The sequence below is a fragment of the Bombina bombina genome, chromosome 2 (genome assembly GCF_027579735.1).
Source record: "Bombina bombina isolate aBomBom1 chromosome 2, aBomBom1.pri, whole genome shotgun sequence".
Classification (NCBI taxonomy): domain Eukaryota; kingdom Metazoa; phylum Chordata; class Amphibia; order Anura; family Bombinatoridae; genus Bombina; species Bombina bombina.
Genome location: NC_069500.1, coordinates 228,744,786 through 228,767,626, shown reverse-complemented (window position 1 = coordinate 228,767,626; position 22,841 = coordinate 228,744,786).

Below are 22,841 nucleotides of genomic sequence, written 5' to 3'. Positions count from 1 at the left end.
TAAATTTACAATTATTAACTAAATAATTCCTATTTAAAATTAAATACTTACCTGTGAAATAAAACCTAAGGTAGCTACCATATATATATATTATTTCTCCAACATTGGTGTGTCCGGTCCACGGCGTCATCCATAACTTGTGGGAATATTCTCCTCCCCAACAGGAAATGGCAAAGAGCACAGCAAAAGCTGTCCATATAGTCCCTCCTAGGCTCCGCCCACCCCAGTCATTCTCTTTGCCGTTGCACAGGCAACATCTCCACGGAGATGGTGAAGAGTATGTGGTGTTTAGTTGTAGTTTTTTATTCTACTATCAAGAGTTTGTTATTTTAAAATAGTGCTGGTATGTACTATTTACTCTGAAACAGAAAAGGATGAAGAGTTCTGTTTGTGAGAGGAATATGATTTTAGCAGCAGTAACTAAAATCGTTTGCTGTTTCCACATAGGACTGTTGAGATGAGATAACTTCAGTTGGGGGAAACAGTTAGCAGACTTCTCTGCTTAAGGTATGACTAGCCATATTTCTAACAAGACTGTGTAATGCTGGAAGGCTGTCATTTTTCCCCTCATGGGGACCGGTAAGCCATTTTCTTAGTCTCAAACAGAATAAAGGGCTTAATATGGGCTATAAAACTGGTAGACACTTTTATGGGCTAGATCGATTGCTTTATTTGGGCATTTTATACAGCTTGAGGTTAAAATTCACACTTTATAACTTTGGGGAAGTTATTTTCACGGCAGGCACTGGCTTAGACACCTTCCCAGTCAGGAAGGGCCTTCTTTGTAGTAGGCAGAGCCTCATTTTCGCGCCATTACTGCGCAGTTACTTTTGAGAGCAGGACATGCAGCTGCATGTGTATGGGTCTGGAAATACACTGTGTGCAGAATTATTAGGCAAATTAGTATTTTGACCACATCATCCTCTTTATGCATGTTGTCTTACTCCAAGCTGTATAGGCTTGAAAGCCTACTACCAATTAAGCATATTCGGTGATGTGCATCTCTGTAATGAGAAGGGGTGTGGTCTAATAACATCAACACCCTATATCAGGTGTGCATAATTAATAGGCAACTTCCTTTCCTTTGGCAAAATGGGTCAAAAGAAGGACTTGACAGGCTCAGAAAAGTAAAAAATAGTGAGATATCTTGCAGAGGGATGCAGCACTCTTAAAATTGCAAAGCTTCTGAAGCGTGATCATCGAACAATCAAGCGTTTCATTCAAAATAGTCAACAGGGTCGCAAGAAGCGTGTGGAAAAACCAAGGCGCAAAATAACTGCCCATGAACTGAGAAAAGTCAAGCGTGCAGCTGCCAAGATGCCACTTGCCACCAGTTTGGCCATATTTCAGAGCTGCAACATCACTGGAGTGCCCAAAAGCACAAGGTGTGCAATACTCAGAGACATGGCCAAGGTAAGAAAGGCTGAAAACGACCACCACTGAACAAAACACACAAGTTGAAACGTCAAGACTGGGCCAAGAAATATCTCAAGACTGATTTTTCTAAGGTTTTATGGACTGATGAAATGAGAGTGAGTCTTGATGGGCCAGATGGATGTGCCCGTGGCTGGATTGGTAAAGGACAAAGAGCTCCAGTCCGACTCAGACGCCAGCAAGGTGGAGGTGGAGTACTGGTTTGGGCTGGTATCATCAAAGATGAGCTTGTGGGGCCTTTTAGGGTTGAGGATGGAGTCAAGCTCAACTCCCAGTCCTACTGCCAGTTTCTGGAAGACACCTTCTTCAAGCAGTGGTACAGGAAGAAGTCTGCATCCTTCAAGAAAAACATGATTTTCATGCAGGACAATGCTCCATCACACGCGTCCAAGTACTCCACAGCGTGGCTGGCAAAAAAGGGTATAAAAGAAGAAAATCTAATGACATGGCCTCCTTGTTCACCTGATCTGAACCCCATTGAGAACCTGTGGTCCATCATCAAATGTGAGATTTACAAAGAGGGAAAACAGTACACCTCTCTGAACAGTGTCTGTGAGGCTGTGGTTGCTGCTGCACGCAATGTTGATGGTGAACAGATCAAAACACTGACAGAATCCATGGATGGCAGGCTTTTAAGTGTCCTTGCAAAGAAAGGTGGCTATATTGGTCACTGATTTGTTTTTGTTTTGTTTTTGAATGTCAGAAATGTATATTTGTGAATGTTGAGATGTTATATTGGTTTCACTGGTAAAAATAAATAATTGAAATGGGTATATATTTGGTTTTTGTTAAGTTGCCTAATAATTATGCACAGTAATAGTCACCTGCACACACAGATATCCCCCTAAAATAGCTATAACTAAAAACAAACTAAAAACTACTTCCAAAACTATTCAGCTTTGATATTAATGAGTTTTTTGGGTTCATTGAGAACATGGTTGTTGTTCAATAATAAAATTAATCCTCAAAAATACAACTTGCCTAATAATTCTGCACTCCCTGTAGTTGAAAAGGTCCCTAGAAGGCTTAATTTGGTATCGTATACCCCCTGGGTTTGGTAAAGTCGCAGCAAAGGCTGTAGCTGGGACTGTAGAGGGGTTAAAACTATAAACGGCTCCGGTTTTGTCATTTTAAGGGTTAAAGGTCTGAAATTTGGGGTGCAATGCTTTGAGTGCTTTAAGACACTGTGGTGAAAATTTGGTTAAGATTGAACAATTCCTTCATAGTTTTTCACATATTCAGTAAAAAAGTGTGCCCTGTTTAAAATTTAAAGAGACAGTAACGTTTTTATTTTAAAACGGTTTTTGTACTTTATTGACAAGTTTAAGCCTGTTTAACATGTCTGTGCCTTCAGATAAACTATGTTCTGTATGTATGGAAGCCAATGTGTCTCCCCCTTCAAAATTGTGTGATAATTGTGCCATAGCGTCCAAACAAAGTAAGGACAGTACTGCCACAGATAATAATGTTGCCCAAGATGATTCATCAGATGAAGGGAGTAGACATAGTTCTACACCATCTCCTTCTGTGTCTATACCAGTTATGCCTGCGCAGGCGACCCCTAGTACTTCTAGCGCGCCAATGCTTGTTACTATGCAACAATTGACGGCAGTAATGGATAACTCCATAGCAAATATTTTATCCAAAATGCCTGTATTTCAGAGAAAGCGCGATTGCTCTGTTTTAAACACTGTAGAGCAGGAGGGCGCTGATGATAATTACTCTGTCATACCCTCACACCAATCTGAAGTGGCCATGAGGGAGGTTTTGTCAGATGGGGAAATTTCTGATTCAGATAGAATTTCTCAACAGGCAGAACCTGATGTTGTGACATTTAAATTTAAATTAGAGCATCTCCGCGCACTGCTTAAGGAGGTGCTATCTACTCTGGATGATTGTGACAACCTGGTCATTCCAGAAAAATTGTGCAAGATGGAAAAGTTCCTAGAGGTTCCGGTGCACCCCGACGCTTTTCGTATACCCAAGCGGGTGGCGGACATAGTGAATAAGGAGTGGGAAAAGCCCGGTATACCCTTTGTCCCCCCTCCTATATTTAAGAAATTATTTCCTATGGTCGACCCCAGAAAGGACTTATGGCAGACAGTCCCTAAGGTCGAGGGGGCAGTTTCTACACTAGCCAAGCACACTACTATTCCTGTCGAGGATAATTGTGCTTTCAAAGATCCTATGGATAAAAAATTGTAGGGTTTGCTTAAAAAGATTTTTGTACAGCAAGGTTACCTCCTGCAACCTATTTCGTGCATTATTCCTGTCACTACAGCAGCGTGGTTCTGGTTCGAGGAACTAGAAAAGTCGCTCAGTAGAGAGACTCCGTATGAGGAGGTTATGGACAGAATTCACGCACTTAAGTTAGCTAATTCCTTTATTTTAGATGCCGCTTTGCAGTTAGCTAGATTAGCGGCGAAAAATTCAGGGTTTGCAATTGTGGCGCGCAGAGCGCTCTGGCTAAAGTCTTGGTCAGCGGATGTATCTTCCAAGACAAAATTGCTTAATATCCCTTTCAAGGGCAAAACCCTTTTTGGGCCAGAATTGAAAGAGATTATCTCAGACATCACTGGGGGTAAGGGCCATGCCCTCCCACAAGATAGGCCTTTCAAGGCCAAGAATAAGTCTAATTTTCGTTCCTTTCGCAATTTCAGGAACGGACCGGCCTCCAACTCTGCAGCCTCTAGACAAGAGGGCAATGCTTCACAAACCAAACCAGCTTGGAAACCGATGCAAGGCTGGAACAAGGGTAAGCAGGCCAAGAAGCCTGCTGCTGATACCAAAACAGCATGAAGGAGTAGCCCCCGATCTGGGACCGGATCTAGTAGGGGGCAGACTCTCTCTCTTCGCTCAGGCTTGGGCAAGAGATGTTCAGGATCCCTGGGCACTAGAAATAGTTTCTCAGGGTTATCTTCTGGAATTCAAGGAACTACCCCCAAGGGGAAGGTTCCACATGTCTCACTTATCTTCAAAACAAATAAAGAGGCAGGCATTCTTACATTGTGTAGAAGACCTGTTAAAAATGGGAGTGATACACCCAGTTCCAACTGTGGAACAAGGACTGGGGTTTTACTCAAATCTGTTTGTAGTTCCCAAAAAAGAGGGAACCTTCAGACCAATTCTGGATTTAAAGATTCTAAACAAATTTCTAAGAGTGCCATCGTTCAAAATGGAAACTATTCGAACGATCTTACCTACAATCCAGGAGGGTCAATTTATGACTACCGTGGATCTAAAGGATGCGTATCTACATATTCCTATCCACAAAGATCATCATCAGTTCCTAAGGTTCGCCTTTCTGAACAAACATTACCAGTTTGTTGCTCTCCCATTCGGGCTAGCCACTGCTCCAAGGATTTTCACAAAGGTACTCGGGTCCCTTCTAGCGGTTCTAAGACCAAGGGGCATTGCAGTGGCACCTTATTTGGATGACATTCTGATACAAGCGTCGTCTCTGTCAAAGGCAAAGGCTCACACAGACATCGTTCTGGCCTTTCTCAGATCTCACGGTTGGAAGGTGAACATAGAAAAATGTTCCCTGTCTCCGTCGACAAGAGTTCCTTTCTTGGGGACAATAATAGATTCTTTAGAAATGAAGATTTTCCTGACAGATGTCAGAAAGTCAAAACTTCTAAACGCTTGTTAAGTTCTTCACTCTGTTCCACGTCCTTCCATAGCTCAGTGCATGGAAGTAGTAGGGTTGATGGTTGCAGCAATGGACATAGTTCCTTTTGCGCGAATTAATCTAAGACCATTACAACTGTGCATGCTGAAACAGTGGAATGGGGACTTTACAGACTTGTCATTGTCACGACCGACGCCAGTCTAGTGGGCTGGGGCGCGGTCTGGGACTCCCTGAAAGCTCAGGGTCTATGGTCTCGGGAAGAGTCTCTTCTCCCGATAAACATCTGGAACTGAGAGCGATATTCAATACTCTCAGGGCTTGGCCTCAACTAGCAAAGGCCAGATTCATAAGATTCCAATCAGACAACATGACGACTGTTGCTTACATCAACCATCAGGGGAGAACAAGGAGTTCCCTGGCGATGAGAGAAGTGACCAAAATCATAAAATGGGCGGAGGATCACTCCTACCACCTATCTGCGATCCACATCACAGGAGTGGAAAACTGGGAGGCGGATTATCTGAGTCGTCAGACATTCCATCCGGGGGAGTGGGAACTCCACCCGGAGATATTTGCCCAGTTGACCCAATTATGGGGCATTCCAGACATGGATCTAATGGCGTCTCGTCAGAACTTCAAGGTTCCTTGCTACGGGTCCAGATCCAGGGATCCCAAGGCGACTCTAGTGGATGCATTAGTAGCGCCTTGGACCTTCAACCTAGCTTATGTGTTTCCACCGTTTCCTCTCATTCCCAGGCTGGTAGCCAGGATCAAACAGGAGAGGGCCTCGGTGATTTTGATAGCTCCTGCGTGGCCACGCAGGACTTGGTATGCAGACCTGGTGAATTTGTCATCGACTCCACCATGGAAGCTACCTTTGAGACAGGATCTTCTAGTACAGGGTCCATTCGAACATCCAAATTTAGTTTCTCTCCAGCTGACGGCTTGGAAATTGAACGCTTGATTTTATCTAAGCATGGGTTTTCAGATTCTGTGATAGATACTCTGGTTCAAGCCAGAAAACCTGTAACTAGAAAAATTTACCATAAAATATGGAAAAAATATATCTGTTGGTGTGAATCCAAGGGATTCTCATGGAGTAAGATTAAAATTCCTAGGATCCTTTCCTTTCTCCAAGAAGGTTTGGATAAGGGATTATCAGCGAGTTCTCTAAAAGGACAGATTTCTGCTTTATCTGTCTTGTTACACAAACGACTGGCAGCTGTGCCAGATGTTCAAGCTTTTGTTCAGGCTTTGGTCAGGATCAAGCCTGTTTACAGACCTTTGACTCCTCCCTGGAGTCTGAATTTAGTTCTTTCAGTTCTTCAAGGGGTTCCGTTTGAACCTCTACATTCCATAGATATCAAGATGTTATCTTGGAAAGTTCTGTTTTTGGTTGCTATTTCTTCTGCTAGAAGAGTTTCTGAGTTATCTGCTCTGCAGTGTATTCCGCCCTATCTGGTGTTCCATTCAGATAAGGTTGTTTTGCATACTAAACCTGGTTTCCTTCCAAAGGTTGTTTCCAACAAAAATATTAACCAGGAAATAGTTGTGCCTTCTTTGTGTCCGAATCCAGTTTCAAAGAAGGAACGTTTGTTACATAATTTAGATGTAGTACGTGCTTTAAAGTTCTATTTAGAAGCAACAAAGGTTTTCAGACAAACGTCTTATCTGTTTGTCGTTTATTCTGGCAAGAGGAGAGGTAAAAAAGATACTGCTACCTCTCTTTCCTTTTGGCTGAAAAGCATCATCCGATTGGCTTACGAGACTGCCAGATGGCAGCCTCCCGAACGAATCACAGCTCACTCTACTAGGGCTGTGGTTTCCACATGGGCCTTCAAGAACGAGGCTTCTGTTGATCAGATATGTAAGGCAGCGACTTGGTCTTCCCTGCACACTTTTGCCAAATTTTACAAATTTGATACTTTTGCTTCTTCGGAGGCTATTTTTGGGAGAAAGGTTTTGCAAGCTGTGGTGCCTTCCGTTTAGGTAACCTGATTGGCTCCCTCCCTTCATCCGTGTCCTAAAGCTTTGGTATTGGTTCCCACAAGTTATGGATGACGCCGTGGACCGGACACACCAATGTTGGAGAAAACAGAATTTATGCTTACCTGATAAATTACTTTCTCCAACGGTGTGTCCGGTCCACGGCCCGCCCTGGTTTTTTAATCAGGTTTGATGAATTTCTTTCTTTAACTACAGTCCCAAACGTACCTATAAAATAAAAGCTAACCTGCCTTACACTAAAACCTACCATTACAAAAAATAAAAAAACCTAACATTACAAAAAATAAAAAAAACTACCATTACAAAAAAACAACAAAATTATCAAAAAAAATAAAGATTATCCTATTCTAATACCCATTTTATAAAACAAACAAACACCCCAAAAGGGCCTTTTGTAGGGTATTGCCCTGAGTTAAAAAGCTCTTTAACTCCAAAAAAAAATACAAACCCCCCCTAACACTATACAAACCCCCACCCCCCCAACTACCAAGGGCCCTTAAAAGGGCCTTTTGGGGGGGCCTTAAAAGGGTCTTTTGTAGGGCATTGCCCTAAGTTAAACAGCTCTTTTGCTAAAAAAAAACACCCCCTAAAAATATACATTACACAAAATAACAAACAAATTATCAGAAATACAAAAATTATTCCTATTCTAATACCCATAAAAAAAACGCAGCCCAAAGTAAAAAACCTAATCTAGAATAAACTACCAATGGTCCTTAAAAGGGCCTTTTGTAGGGTATTGCCCTAAAGAATTCAGCTCTGTTTATGAAAAAAAATTACAAACACCCACTAACATTTACAAACCCCCACCCCCCAAACCAACAAAGTAAAAAAAATTATCTAAAAAACCTAAGCTACCCATTGCCCTGAAAAGGGCATTTGTATAGGAATTGCCCTTAAAAGGGCATTTAGATTTTTTACTACCCAGACCCTAAACTAAAAAAGAAACAACCAAAAAAAAAACTTAAAAAAGCACTAACCCCCTGACGATCCACTTACAGTTTTTGAAGTCCCACTTGAACGATCTTCACCCCAGAGTTGAAGTCCTGATCCAGGTTGTGAGAAGTCTTCATCCAGACGGCCTCTTCAATCTCTATGCCGGCGGCGATGTCCTGATCAAAGTGGCAAGAAGTCTTCATCCAGGTGGCCTCTTCTATCTTGATCCCGGAGGCGCTGAATGGGTCCACCCTGAAGACATCCGGCATGGAGCATCCTCTTCATATGGTTGCTGCCGTACACTGAATCTTCAATGCAAGGGACACGATTCAAGATGGCGTCCCTTGCATTCCTATTGGATGAAAAATTTGAATCAGTTAATAGGAATTAGGGATGCTAAAATCCTATTGGCTGTTCATATCAGCCAATAGGATTTAAGCAGCTCTCATTCTATTGGCTAATTCAAATTAGCCAATAGAATGATAGCTGCTTAAATCCTTTTGGTTAGTTATGAGTTTTATGTTACAGCTTTGTAGCGTAAAACTCATAACTACTGACTTTAGATGGCATTACAGATCTTGTTGTTTTAGGCACTCCACACATATCTGGCCTTTCCTTCTTTCAAGCGTTAGTTTATTTGTTGTTTCACGCTCACACACAGTAAGTATTAAAATTATTAATTTTGTCAAGATGTTTTATTTGATTACCTTTTTTATAAGGTTCTTTCACTTCCATTGATATTCCCCAGCTCTACCCTATTTTGATTGTGTAAATAGATTAATACTATAGAGACATGACACAGTTGTTACAAATGTTTGCCAGTTAGTTTGTTTATCACTATCACCATGAGTTTCTACTTTATTATGTGACTCTGAGCACACATACAGGGAGTAGTAGCGTTTTGTCTTATATAAGATATTTGATCATTGGATCAAGTATGGTTTTAGACACATTTCCAATATACAAAATTATTACAATATGATTATATGTGTGCTGATTATTGCTTTTTATGTATGATTGTTTTGTTTTTTTGGTAAAATATATGCACAGATGTTGTTTATTGCATTGATTATTTGTATGGTATATATATATAGCAAGTGATTTGTATCTATTGTATTAAGCCTGATGAAACAGCCACTGGTTGGCTGAGAAACACGTTGTTGTTTTTATTGTAATTTAATAAAGTAAGTTTTGAACTTACCACCTGCTGTTATACCATCTTTAATCATCTACACCTTACTGTATGGTAGTATCCTGATCCAGTGCAGTTGGAGCTATATCGGAGGCCAGTCTGCTGGATGACTTTTTGATTCCGGCCTGCTCCACTTGCACCAAGAGGGGTGCTCTAACAAATGTGAGTGAAACATTAAATGCATAATCTCAAACAAGTATATACAGTGCTAGGCCATGTGGCGCTTCTGTTTTCTTCTACCTTCTACATATTACTGATCCTGGATCTTGGCCTTTGATCCATTCACAGATAGCTGCCTGGACCTGGAGTTCAACAACATATTTGGGCTGTTTTTTGTATGATACCCTCCATTGTTATATGGGACTTTTATAATTATACCCATTTTTTGATATCTGTAAGCTGTAACAATTGTCTGATTTACTATCATTGATAGATTGTTTTTAAACTGTTTACTAAATACCAACATTTAGATTTGCACAATCTTATAGCAATTCTATCTGATTTAGGGTGCCCCCTATATATAATCTTAATCTAATACCTCTATAAAAACAAAAAGGCCACCAGAAAATAAAAAAAACCCCTAATCTAACATTAAACTACTAATAGCCCTTAAATGGGCCTTTTGTAGGGCATTGCCCTGAAGAAATCAGCTCTTTTACATTAAAAATACAAATTGACTCCTAACAGTAAAAACCGCCACCCACCCAACCCCCCAAAATAAAAAAAGACCTAACTCTAATAAAATCTAATCTACCCATTGCCTCTAAAGGGGCATTTGTATAGGCATTTCCCTTAAAAGGACAATCAGCTCTTTTTCTGCCCTTTAAAAAATAAGAAAAGCCCTAATCTAAAAAAAGTTTATATTGTGGTACCCTGCATTCATATTGGCTGAAAATTTTAAATCAGTCAAAAGGATCAGAGCTATTTAAATCCTATTGGCTGTTCAAACTGTGTTCATGCCAAGTTTCTTAATAACTTATTAAAATGTGAAAAAACTGTTAAAATGATTTATTTCTTTTCTCGTCTGGAAACATCCCTAAAACACACAACTTGTAAAAATAATGTTATCAATTTGCTTTGGAGGTCTTAATCTAACAACTAAAGCATAGTTTAAATGTATCTTTTTTCATTTATAAAACTTTCTCTGCTTTTTTTAGAATTTAAGTGAGAAATTTAAACACAGATTTTATCCCATTTATTTCTCTCATATAAAATGATATTTGACAGATAAAAATGTAACCCAGTGGACAGTAGCAAAGTGGTTAATGTTACTCTATCCTATTAAATTTATCTCCATGTCACATTAGTATAATAGTTTTTGGTGTAGCTATGTATAAAAATTATACTGACCATATTGCTGCTTAAAAGGGACACATATGAAAAATACATATGTCAGGGCTGTTTAAGGAAATGTTTTGAATAATGTTCCATTATAAAAACCCTGACATATGTATTTTTCATATGCGTCCCTTTTTAAAGCGGTAATATGGTCACCCTAATAAAAATCATTGTATGTAATTACTGAAAAATGACAATTTTTTTTTTTTAGAAATTATTACCAATTTTACACATTTTTTGGGTTTATAGTGACTGCTAGTCCAAGGTAAACTTCAAAATTAATTCAGCTACTTCAAAACAATACACTTGGGGAAAAACAAGATTTAACATGATAGGCCTTTTTTAAATTACCATGCAGCTATTTGATGAAACCTACCTAATGAGCTGGATTTACATATATGTATATGATCCCCCTTTTTTAAAGATAATTTTCATTTTTATTCCATATTGGATATCATATAGAGTGATTAAGATAGTTTTTATAGTTTCAGAATCTATATTTTAACCGGAATATGTACTAAGGTAAGTAATCATATTCTTACACTGTGTCATCTCGAAAGACAATTTATTGAAAACAGAATATATCATGCAAAGTAAAGTGAACCTGGTAAAATCCGTTTCCAATTAAGTACTGTAAAAAAAGAAATTTCTCATTATTTGATTGTATATGAGATGTGATTTCATTGCATTATTATTTGTATATAATTCCTACTAAAGTTAAAGAATGTAAATCCTTCTTTGAAGATAATTATTGGAAAAAAAAAATAGAAATTAAATATTTTTCAGTGCTCTCCACAGAAAATGTTGACAGCCCGGTGCCATGAAGTAGCAGGGTGGGGGGCAGTGTAGTACTTAGTAATATAGTATTATTTACAAATTAGTTGCGTAATTTAACATACATTTATTTGATGATAGTTTGTTGATAATAAACATGAAATCATTTAAATATTAGTTCATTTTACCTGAATGCTGACTTAAAGGGACATTAAACTGCTGGGCACAACTATCCTTGAATGGTTACTACTCACTATGTTATTGCATTTTATCCTGTTCCTGCAGCTCTTTCCAAATCTGTTCTCCTGTTTTAATAGCTTAAAGGTACCAGATACTGAAGCTCCGCCTCTCTGTACTTCGGACGGCCATCTTGGAGCTCGGGTATTTTCACAGCCTGTGACATACATCTTTATAATGTGCTTCAGGTTAGGGTGCATGATACAAAGCAGGAGCTGTACATTTTTGCTGTGGCTGCATTGCTTTATATTATTGTTTATTTTTTTTTTAAAATATATTTTGTGTAACTGAGAACTGTGTAAAACTCCAAAAATGTAAAGCTCATGATGTATCATGACCACTAACCTGAAGCACACAGCTGGTAAAAATTGATCTGATCTGTGAGTGTGCACAGCTTCTGTCACAGGCTGTGAGAATACCTGAGTTCCAAGATGGCAGACTCCAGTACAAAGAGGCGGAGCTTCAGTATCTGGCACCTTTACATTATTAAAACAGGAGAACTGATTTGTATAGAGCTGCAGGAATGGGATGAAATGCAATAACATGGTGCATAGTTACTATTGTTTTTTTAGTTATGACCAGCAGTTTAATGTCCCTTTACATTTTATCCAGGTGGTCAGTAAAATTAGCCAGGTTGTGTGCCCATAACATAGATCCCGGGGAGAACACTGGATTTAAATTTTTAAACTATGTACAGTAGTTGTTAACACTTTTATCTGTTTGGAACTTTCAGAAGGACAAAAGCGTTAATTGCTAACGGTTAGATTTAGAGTTCTGCGGCCAAAGGGGTGCGTTAGCTACGCTGGCTTTTTTTCTCCCGCACCTTTTAAATACCGCTGGTATTTAGAGTTCACAGAAGGGCTGCGTTAGGCTCCAAAAAGGGAGCGTAGAGCATATTTACCGCCACTGCAACTCTAGATACCAGCGTTGCTTACGGACACGGCCAGCTTCAAAAACGTGCTCGTGCACGATTTCCCATAGGAAACAATGGGGCTGTTTGAGCTGAAAAAAAACCTAACACCTGCAAAAAAGCAGCGTTCAGCTCCTAACGCAGCTACATTGTTTCCTATGGGGAAACACTTCCTAAGTCTGCACCTAACACCCTAACATGAACCCCAAGTCTAAACTGCCCTAACCTTACACTTATTAACCCCTAATCTGCCGCCCCCGCTATCGCTGACCCTGCATATTATTATTAACCCCTAATCTGCCGCTCCATACACTGCCGCAACCTACATTATACCTATGTACCCAGAATCTGCTGCCCCTAACATCGCCGACCACTATGTTATATTTATTAACCCCTAATCTGCCGCCCCCGCTATCGCTGACACCTGCATATTATTATTAACCCCTAATCTGCCGCTCCGTACACCGCCGCAACCTACATTATACCTATGTACCCCTAATCTGCTGCCCCTAACACCGCCGACCCCTATATTATATTTATTAACCCCTAATCTGCCCCCCACAACGTCGCCTCCACCTACCTACAATAATTAACCCCTAATCTGCCGACCGGATCTCACCGCTACTATAATAAATGTATTAACCCCTAAAGCTAAGTCTAACTCTAACCCTAACACCCCCCTAACTTAAATATAATTTAAATCTAACAAAATAAATTAACTATTATTAAATAAATTATTCCTATTTAAAGCTAAATACTTACCTGTAAAATAAACCCTAATATAGCTACAATATAAATTATAATTATATTGTAGCTATTTTAGGATTAATATTTATTTTACAGGCAACTTTGTAATTATATTAACCAGGTACAATAGCTATTAAATAGTTAATAACTATTTAATAGCTACCTAGTTAAAATAATTACAAAATTACCTGTAAAATAAATCCTAACCTAAGTTACAATTAAACCTACATACCTACAATTATCTACAATTAAACCTAATGTGGGTGGTGGGTTGTAATGTTGGGGGGGGTATTGTATGTTTTTTTTTACAGGCAAAAGAGCTGAATTCTTTGGGGCATGCCCCGCAAAGGGCCCTTTTCAGGTTTGGTAAGGTAAAAGAGCTTTGAACTTTTATTTTTCTAATGTTTGTAAATATTTTTTTATTTTTTGTAACTTAGTTCTTTTTTATACTTTAGTTAGTTTATTTCATTGTATTTATTTGTAGGTATTGTATTTTATTAATTTATTGATAGTGTAGTGTTAGGTTTAATTGTAGATAATTGTAGGTATTGTATTTAATTAATTTATTGATAGTGTAGTGTTAGGTTTAATTGTAACTTAGGTTAGGATTTATTTTACAGGTAATTTTGTAATTATTTTAACTAGGTAGCTATTAAATAGTTATTAACTATTTAATAGCTATTGTACCTGGTTAATATAATTACAAAGTTGCCTGTAAAATAAATATTAATCCTAAAATAGCTACAATATAATTATAATTTATATTGTAGCTATGTTAGGGTTTATTTTACAGGTAAGTATTTAGCTTTAAATAGGAATAATTTATTTAATAATAGTTAATTTATTTCGTTAGATTTCAATTATATTTAAGTTAGGGGGGTGTTAGGGTTAGAGTTAGACTTAGCTTTAGGGGTTAATACATTTATTATAGTAGCGGTGAGATCCGGTCGGCAGATTAGGGGTTAATTATTGTAGGTAGGTGGAGGCGACGTTGGGGGCGGCAGATTATGGGTTAATAAATATAATATAGAGGTCGGCTGTGTTAGGGGCAGCAGATTAGGGGTACATAGGGATAACGTAGCTGGCGGCGGTGTACGGAGCGGCAGATTAGGGGTTAAAAATTTTTAATAGAGTGGCGGCAATGTGGGGGGACCTCGGTTTAGGGGTACATAGGTAGTTTATGGGTGTTAGTGTACTTTAGAGCACAGTAGTTAAGAGCTTTATAAACCGGCGTTAGCCCAGAAAGCTCTAAACTACTGACTTTTTTCTGCGGCTGGAGTTTTGTCATTAGATTTCTAAAGCTCACTTCAGCCACGACTCTAAATACCAGCGTTAGAAAGATCCCATTGAAAAGATAGGATACTCAAATGGCGTAGGGGGATCTGCGGTATGGAAAAGTCGCGGCTGCAAAGTGAGCGTTAGACCCTTTCCTGACTGACTCCAAATACCAGCGGGCTGTAAAAACCAGCGTTAGGAGCCTCTAACGCTGGTTTTGACGGCTACCGCCCAACTCTAAATCTAGGCCTAATATTTTAATGTTGGCCAAGCGATATGTAAAATATTTTGGAGCAACAACCGATCCCTGACATGGAATGAGGTAGTTTCTAAATATTACTAGAGAGATAAAGAGGAGAGTTTTCAGGGATTTAGGTGAGGAGAGAGAAAAAGGGCAGGGCGGTAAGATAGGAATAATTTCTTGTTCCTCTCAAAGGGGTCCATCACAATCATTTAGAAAAAGTTATTTATTGATTTATAAACAAAAATGCTCTCAGACGTTAAATAGTGATTTTCTGTTTCTAAAGGATTGTGATTGACCGCTTTGTGTCTTTTATTTTATGGTACTTTGTGGTGAGAATATAATATATTCAATAAGTTGGAGATTATGGCCTCTAGTTATCAACATGTCTACTTACCTGCCTTCGACGGCCCCAATACGCTTGCCTAAGCTCGCCTCACATCGCTGCCATGGACCTGAATACGTTCGCCAAAGTTATCAAAAAAGCTGTCAAAAAGCCGCGCACCACGTACAGGGCAATGAGCAGCGGACTGTGATAGTTATCACTCATCCGACCTCGCTGCTCTTCGGCTTTTTCACAGCTTTATTGATAAGCTGTCACTAAGCACCCACACTAAACTACACTGTTATACCCCCTATACCGGCGCCCCCAGAGCCCCCGCAACTAAATAAAGTTATTAACCCCTAAACCGCCGCTCCTAGACCCCGCCACAACTATAATAAATGTATTAACCCCTAAACTGCTGCTCCTAGACCCCGCCGCAACTAAATAAAGTTATTAACCCCTAAACCATTGCTCCCTGACCCCGCCGCCACCTACATTATACCTATTAACCCCAATCCTGCCCCCAACTAAATAAATTGTTTAACCCCTAAACCGCCGCTCCCGGACCCCGCCGCCACGTAAATTAAACGTATTAACCCCTAATCTGCCCCCCCTACACCGTCGCCACCTATAATAAATTTATCAAGCCCTATCCTGCCCCCCTATACCGCTGCAACCTATAATAAAATTATCAACCCCTAAACCTAAGTCTAACCCTAACCCTAACACCCCCCTAACTTAAATATTAATTAAATAAATCTAAATAAATTTACTATTATTAACTAAATTATTCCAAGTTAAAACTAAATACTTACCTATAAAATAAACCCTAATATAGCTACAATGTAATTAATAATTACATTGTAGCTATTTTAGGATTTATTTTTATTTTACAGCAAATTTCAATGTATTTTAACTAGGTACAAAAGCTATTAAATAGTTATTAACTATTTAATAGCTACCTAGATAAAATAAAGTCAAATTTACCTGTAAAATAAAAACTAACCTAAGTTACAATTACACCTAACACTACACTATCATTAAATAAATTATTCCTATTTAAACATAAATACTTACCTGTAAAATAAACCCTAAGATAGCTACAATGTAATTAATAATTACATTGTAGCTATTTTAGGATTTATATTTATTTTACAGGTAACTTTGTATTTATTTTAACTAGGTAGAATAGTTATTAAATAGTTATTAACTATTTAATAACTACCTAGCTAAAATAAATACAAATTTACATGTAAAATAAATCCTAACCTAAGTTACAATTAAATCTAACACTACACTATCATTAAATAAATTTAATTAATTAACTACAAATACCTACAATTAAATACAATTAAATAAACTAACTAAAGTACAAAAAAATAAAACAAACTAAGTTACAAAAAATAAAAAAATATTACAACATTTTAAATCTAATTACACCTAATCTAAGCCCCCTAATAAAATAACAAAGCCCCCAAAATAAAAAAAATGCCCTACCCTATTCTAAATTACAAAAGTTAACAACTCTATTACTTTACCAGCCCTAAAAAGGGCCTTTTGCGGGGCATGCCCCAAATTAATCAGCTCTTTTGCATGTAAAAAAAAATACAACCCCCAACATTAAAACCCACCACCCACATACCCCTACTCTAACCCACCCAAACCCCCCTTAAAAAAACCTAACACTAACCCCCTGAAGATCTCCCTACCTTGAGTCGTCTTCAGCCAGCCAGGTAGGGAGATCTTCAGGGGGTTAGTGTTAGTTTTTTTTAAGGGGTTTTTGGGTGGGTTAGAGTAGGTGTATGTGGGTGGTGGGTTTTAATGTTGGGGGGGGGGTTGTATTTTTTTTACATGCAAAAGAGCTGATTACTTTGGGGCATGACCCACAAACGGCCCTTTTAAGGGCTGGTAAGGTAATAGAGCTGTTAACTTTTGTAATTTAGAATAGGGTAGGGCATTTTTTTTATTTTGGGGGGCTTTGTTATTTTATTAGGGGGCTTAGATTAGGTGTAATTAGATTAAAAATCTTGTAATATTTTTTTATTTTTTGTAACTTAGTTTTTTTATTTTTTGTACTTTAGTTAGTTTATTTAATTGTATTTAATTGTAGGTATTTGTAGTTAATTAATTTAATTTATTTAATGATAGTGTAGTGTTAGGTTTAATTGTAACTTAGGTTAGGATTTATTTTACAGGGCATTTTTTTATTTTGGGGGTCTTTGTTATTTTATTAGGGGGCTTAGAGTAGGTGTAATTAGTTTAAAATTGTTGTAATATTTTTCTAATGTTTGTAAATATTTTTTTATTTTTTGTAACTTAGTTCTTTTTTATTTTTTATACTTTAGTTAGTTTATTTCATTGTATTTATTTGTAGGTATTGTATTTAATTAATTTATTGATAGTGTAGTGTTAGGTTTAATTGTAGATAATTGTAGGTATTGTATTTAATTAATTTATTGATAGTGTAGTGTTAGGTTTAATTGTAACTTAGGTTAGGATTTATTTTACAGGTAATTTTGTAATTATTTTAACTAGGTACCTATTAAATAGTTATTAACTATTTAATAGCTATTGTACCTGGTTAATATAATTACAAAGTTGCCTGTAAAATAAATATTAATCCTAAAATAGCTACAATATAATTATAATTTATATTGTAGCTATATTAGGGTTTATTTTACAGGTAAGTATTTAGCTTTAAATAGGAATAATTTATTTAATAATAGTTAATTTATTTTGTTAGATTTAAATTATATTTAAGTTAGGGGGGTGTTAGGGTTAGAGTTAGACTTAGCTTTAGGGGTTAATACATTTATTATAGTAGCGGTGAGATCCGGTCGGCAGATTAGGGGTTAATTATTGTAGGTAGGTGGAGGCGACGTTGGGGGCGGCAGATTATGGGTTAATAAATATAATATAGAGGTCGGCTGTGTTAGGGGCAGCAGATTAGGGGTACATAGGGATAACGTAGCTGGCGGCGGTGTACGGAGCGGCAGATTAGGGGTTAAAAATTTTTAATAGAGTGGCGGCGATGTGGGGGGACCTCGGTTTAGGGGTACATAGGTAGTTTATGGGTGTTAGTGTACTTTAGAGCACAGTAGTTAAGAGCTTTATAAACCGGCGTTAGCCCAGAAAGCTCTAAACTACTGACTTTTTTCTGCGGCTGGAGTTTTGTCATTAGATTTCTAACGCTCACTTCAGCCACGACTCTAAATACAGGCATTAGAAAGATCCCATTGAAAAGATAGGATACGCAGATGGCGTAGGGGGATCTGTGGTATGGAAAAGTCGCGGCTGCAAAGTGAGCGTTAGACCCTTTCCTGACTGACTCCAAATACCAGCGGGTGGTAAAAACCAGCGTTAGGAGCCTCTAACGCTGGTTTTGACGGCTACCGCCCAACTCTAAATCTAGGCCTAATATTTTAATGTTGGCCAAGCGATATGTAAAATATTTTGGAGCAACAACCGATCCCTGACATGGAATGAGGTAGTTTCTAAATATTACTAGAGAGATAAAGAGGAGAGTTTTCAGGGATTTAGGTAAGGAGAGAGAAAAAGGGCAGGGCGGTGAGATAGAAATAATTTCTTGTTCCTCTCAAAGGGGTCCATCACAATCATTTAGAAAAAGTTATTTATTGATTTATAAACAAAAATGCCCTCAGACGTTAAATAGTGATTTTCTGTTTCTAAAGGATTGTGATTGACCCCTTTGTGTCTTTTATTTTATGGTACTTTGTGGTGAGAATATAATATATTCAATAAGTTGGAGATTATGGCCTCTAGTTATCAACATGTCTACTTACCTGCCTTTGACGGCCCCAATACGCTCGCCTAAGCTCGCCTCACATCGCTGCCGTGGACCTGAATACGTTCGCCAAAGTTATCAAAAAAGCTGTCAAAAAGCCGCGCACCACGTACGGGGCAATGAGCAGCGGACTGTGATAGTTATCACTCATCCGACCTCGCTGCTCTTCGGCTTTTTCACAGCTTTATTGATAAGCTGTCACTAAGCACCCACACTAAACTACACTGTTCTACCCCCTATACCGGTGCCCCCAGAGCCCCCGCAACTAAATAAAGTTATTAACCCCTAAACCGCCGCTCCTAGACCCCGCCACAACTATAATAAATGTATTAACCCCTAAACTGCTGCTCCTAGACCCCGCCGCAACTAAATAAAGTTATTAACCCTAAACCATTGCTCCCTGACCCCGCCGCCACATACATTATACCTATTAACCCCAATCCTGCCCCCAACTAAATAAATTGTTTAACCCCTAAACTGCCGCTCCCGGACCCCGCCGCCACCTAAATTAAACGTATTAACCCCTAATCTGCCCCCCCTACACCGTCGCCACCTATAATAAATTTATCAACCCCTATCCTGCCCCCCTATACCGCTGCAACCTATAATAAAATTATCAACCCCTAAACCTAAGTCTAACCCTAACCCTAACACCCCCCTAACTTAAATATTAATTAAATAAATCTAAATAAATTTACTATTATTAACTAAATTATTCCAAGTTAAAACTAAATACTTACCTATAAAATAAACCCTAATATAGCTACAATGTAATTAATAATTACATTGTAGCTATTTTAGGATTTATTTTTATTTTACAGCAAATTTCAATGTATTTTAACTAGGTACAAAAGCTATTAAATAGTTATTAACTATTTAATAGCTACCTAGATAAAATAAAGTCAAATTTACCTGTAAAATAAAAACTAACCTAAGTTACAATTACACCTAACACTACACTATCATTAAATAAATTATTCCTATTTAAACATAAATACTTACCTGTAAAATAAACCCTAAGATAGCTACAATGTAATTAATAATTACATTGTAGCTATTTTAGGATTTATATTTATTTTACAGGTAACTTTGTATTTATTTTAACTAGGTAGAATAGTTATTAAATAGTTATTAACTATTTAATAACTACCTAGCTAAAATAAATACAAATTTACATGTAAAATAAATCCTAACCTAAGTTACAATTAAATCTAACACTACACTATCATTAAATAAATTTAATTAATTAACTACAAATACCTACAATTAAATACAATTAAATAAACTAACTAAAGTACAAAAAATAAAACAAACTAAGTTACAAAAAATAAAAAAATATTACAACATTTTTAATCTAATTACACCTAATCTAAGCCCCCTAATAAAATAACAAAGCCCCCAAAATAAAAAAAATGCCCTACCCTATTCTAAATTACAAAAGTTAACAGCTCTATTACTTTACCAGCCCTAAAAAGGGCCTTTTGCGGGGCATGCCCCAAATTAATCAGCTCTTTTGCATGTAAAAAAAAATACAACCCCCAACATTAAAACCCACCACCCACATACCCCTACTCTAACCCACCCAAACCCCCCTTAAAAAAACCTAACACTAACCCCCTGAAGATCTCCCTACCTTGAGTCGTCTTCAGCCAGCCAGGTAGGGAGATCTTCAGGGGGTTAGTGTTAGTTTTTTTTTTAAGGGGTTTTTGGGTGGGTTAGAGTAGGGGTATGTGGGTGGTGGGTTTTAATGTTGGGGGTGGGGTTGTATTTTTTTTACATGCAAAAGAGCTGATTACTTTGGGGCATGCCCCGCAAAAGGCCCTTTTAAGGGCTGGTAAGGTAATAGAGCTGTTAACTTTTGTAATTTAGAATAGGGTAGGGCATTTTTTTATTTTGGGGGGCTTTGTTATTTTATTAGGGGGCTTAGATTAGGTGTAATTAGATTAAAAATCTTGTAATATTTTTTTATTTTTTGTAACTTAGTTTTTTTATTTTTTGTACTTTAGTTAGTTTATTTAATTGTATTTAATTGTAGGTATTTGTAGTTAATTAATTTAATTTATTTAATGATAGTGTAGTGTTAGGTTTAATTGTAACTTAGGTTAGGATTTATTTTACAGGTAAATTTGTATTTATTTTAGCTAGGTAGTTATTAAATAGTTAATAACTATTTAATAACTATTGTATCTAGTTAAAATAAATACAAAGTTACCTGTAAAATAAAAATAAATCCTAAAATAGCTACAATGTAATTATTAATTACATTGTAGCTATCTTAGGGTTTATTTTACAGGTATTTATTTTTAAATAGGAATAATTTATTTAATGATAGTGTAGTGTTAGGTGTAATTGTAACTTAGGTTAGTTTTTATTTTACAGGTAAATTTGACTTTATTTTATCTAGGTAGCTATTAAATAGTTAATAGCTATTTAATAGCTTTTGTACCTAGTTAAAATAAATTGAAATTTGCCTGTAAAATAAAAATAAATCCTAAAATAGCTACAATATAATTATTAGTTAGATTGTAACTATATTAGGGTTTATTTTAAAGGTCAGTATTTAGTTTTAAATAGGATTAATTTAGTTAATAAGAATAATATTTATTTAGATTTATTTAATTAATATTTAAGTTAGGGGGGTGTTAGGGTTAGACTTAGGTTTAGGGTTTAATAATTTTATTATAGTGGTGGCGGTGTAGGGGGGGCAGGATAGGGGTTAATAATTTTATTATAGGTGGCGGCAGTGTAGGGGGGCAGGATAGGGTTAATAGGTATTATGTAGGTGGCGGCGGGGTCTTGGAGTGGCGGTTTAGGGGTTAACATATTTATTATAGTTTCGGCGGGGTCCGGGAGTGGCGGTTTAGGGGTTAACATATTTATTATAGTTGTGGTGGGCTCCGGGAGCGGTGGTTTAGGGGTTAATAAGTTTATTAGAGTGGCGGTGGGCTCCGGGAGCGGCAGTTTAGGGGTTAGCATGTTTAATATAGGTGGCGGCGGTGTAGGGGGCAGATTAGGAGTGTTTAGACTCGGGGTAAATGTTAGGGTGTTAGGTGTACACACTTCCCATAGGAATCAATGGGATATCGGGCAGCAGCGAACATGAACTTTCCCTATGGTCAGACTCCCATTGATTCCTATGGGATCCGCCACCTCCAGGGTGGCGGATTGAAAACCAGGTACGCTGGGCCGGAAAAGTGCCGAGCATACCTGCTAGTCATTTGATAACTAGCAAAAGTAGTCAGATTGTGCCGAACTTGTGTTCGGAACATCTGGAGTGATGTAAGAATCGATCCGTGTCAGACTGAGTCCGGCGGTTCGAAGCTTACGTCACTAAATTCTACTTTTGCCGGTGTGGAGGGCTTGATAACTTAGGCGAATCAGCCTCGCCACAAATACGCTGCGGAATTCCAGCGTATTTGAGGTTGACGGCTTGATAACTAGAGGCCTATGTGTTATTTAGGATTTTATTTATGTATTTGTTTTACAATAGTTTTATTGTTGCTATGTAAGTACTGGGGATGTTAGCAAAAATGTGTGGACTAAGTTGTTATTACATTATTTCATTATTTTGTATTTTTATGTTCTATGTTAAAGAAACAAACTTAAAGGGACACTAAAACCAATTTTTTCTTTAATGTTTTAGATAGAATATGCAATTTTAAGCAACTTTCTAATTTACTCCTACTATCAAATTTTCTTCTTTCTCTTGCAATCTTTGTTAAAAAAGCAGGAATAAAGATTAGGAGTCAGCCCATTCTAGGTTCAGCACCCTGGATAGCGCTTGCTTATTGGTGGCTACATTTAGCAAACCAATAAGCAAGCATAATCCAGGTTCTCAACCAAAAATGAGCTGGCTCTTAAGCTTTACTTTCCTGTTTTTTAAATAAAGATTGCAAGAGAACAAAGAAAAATTGATAAAAGGAGTAAATTAGAAAGTTTCTTAAAATTGCATGCTCTATCTGAATCATTAAAGAAATAATTTGGGTTTA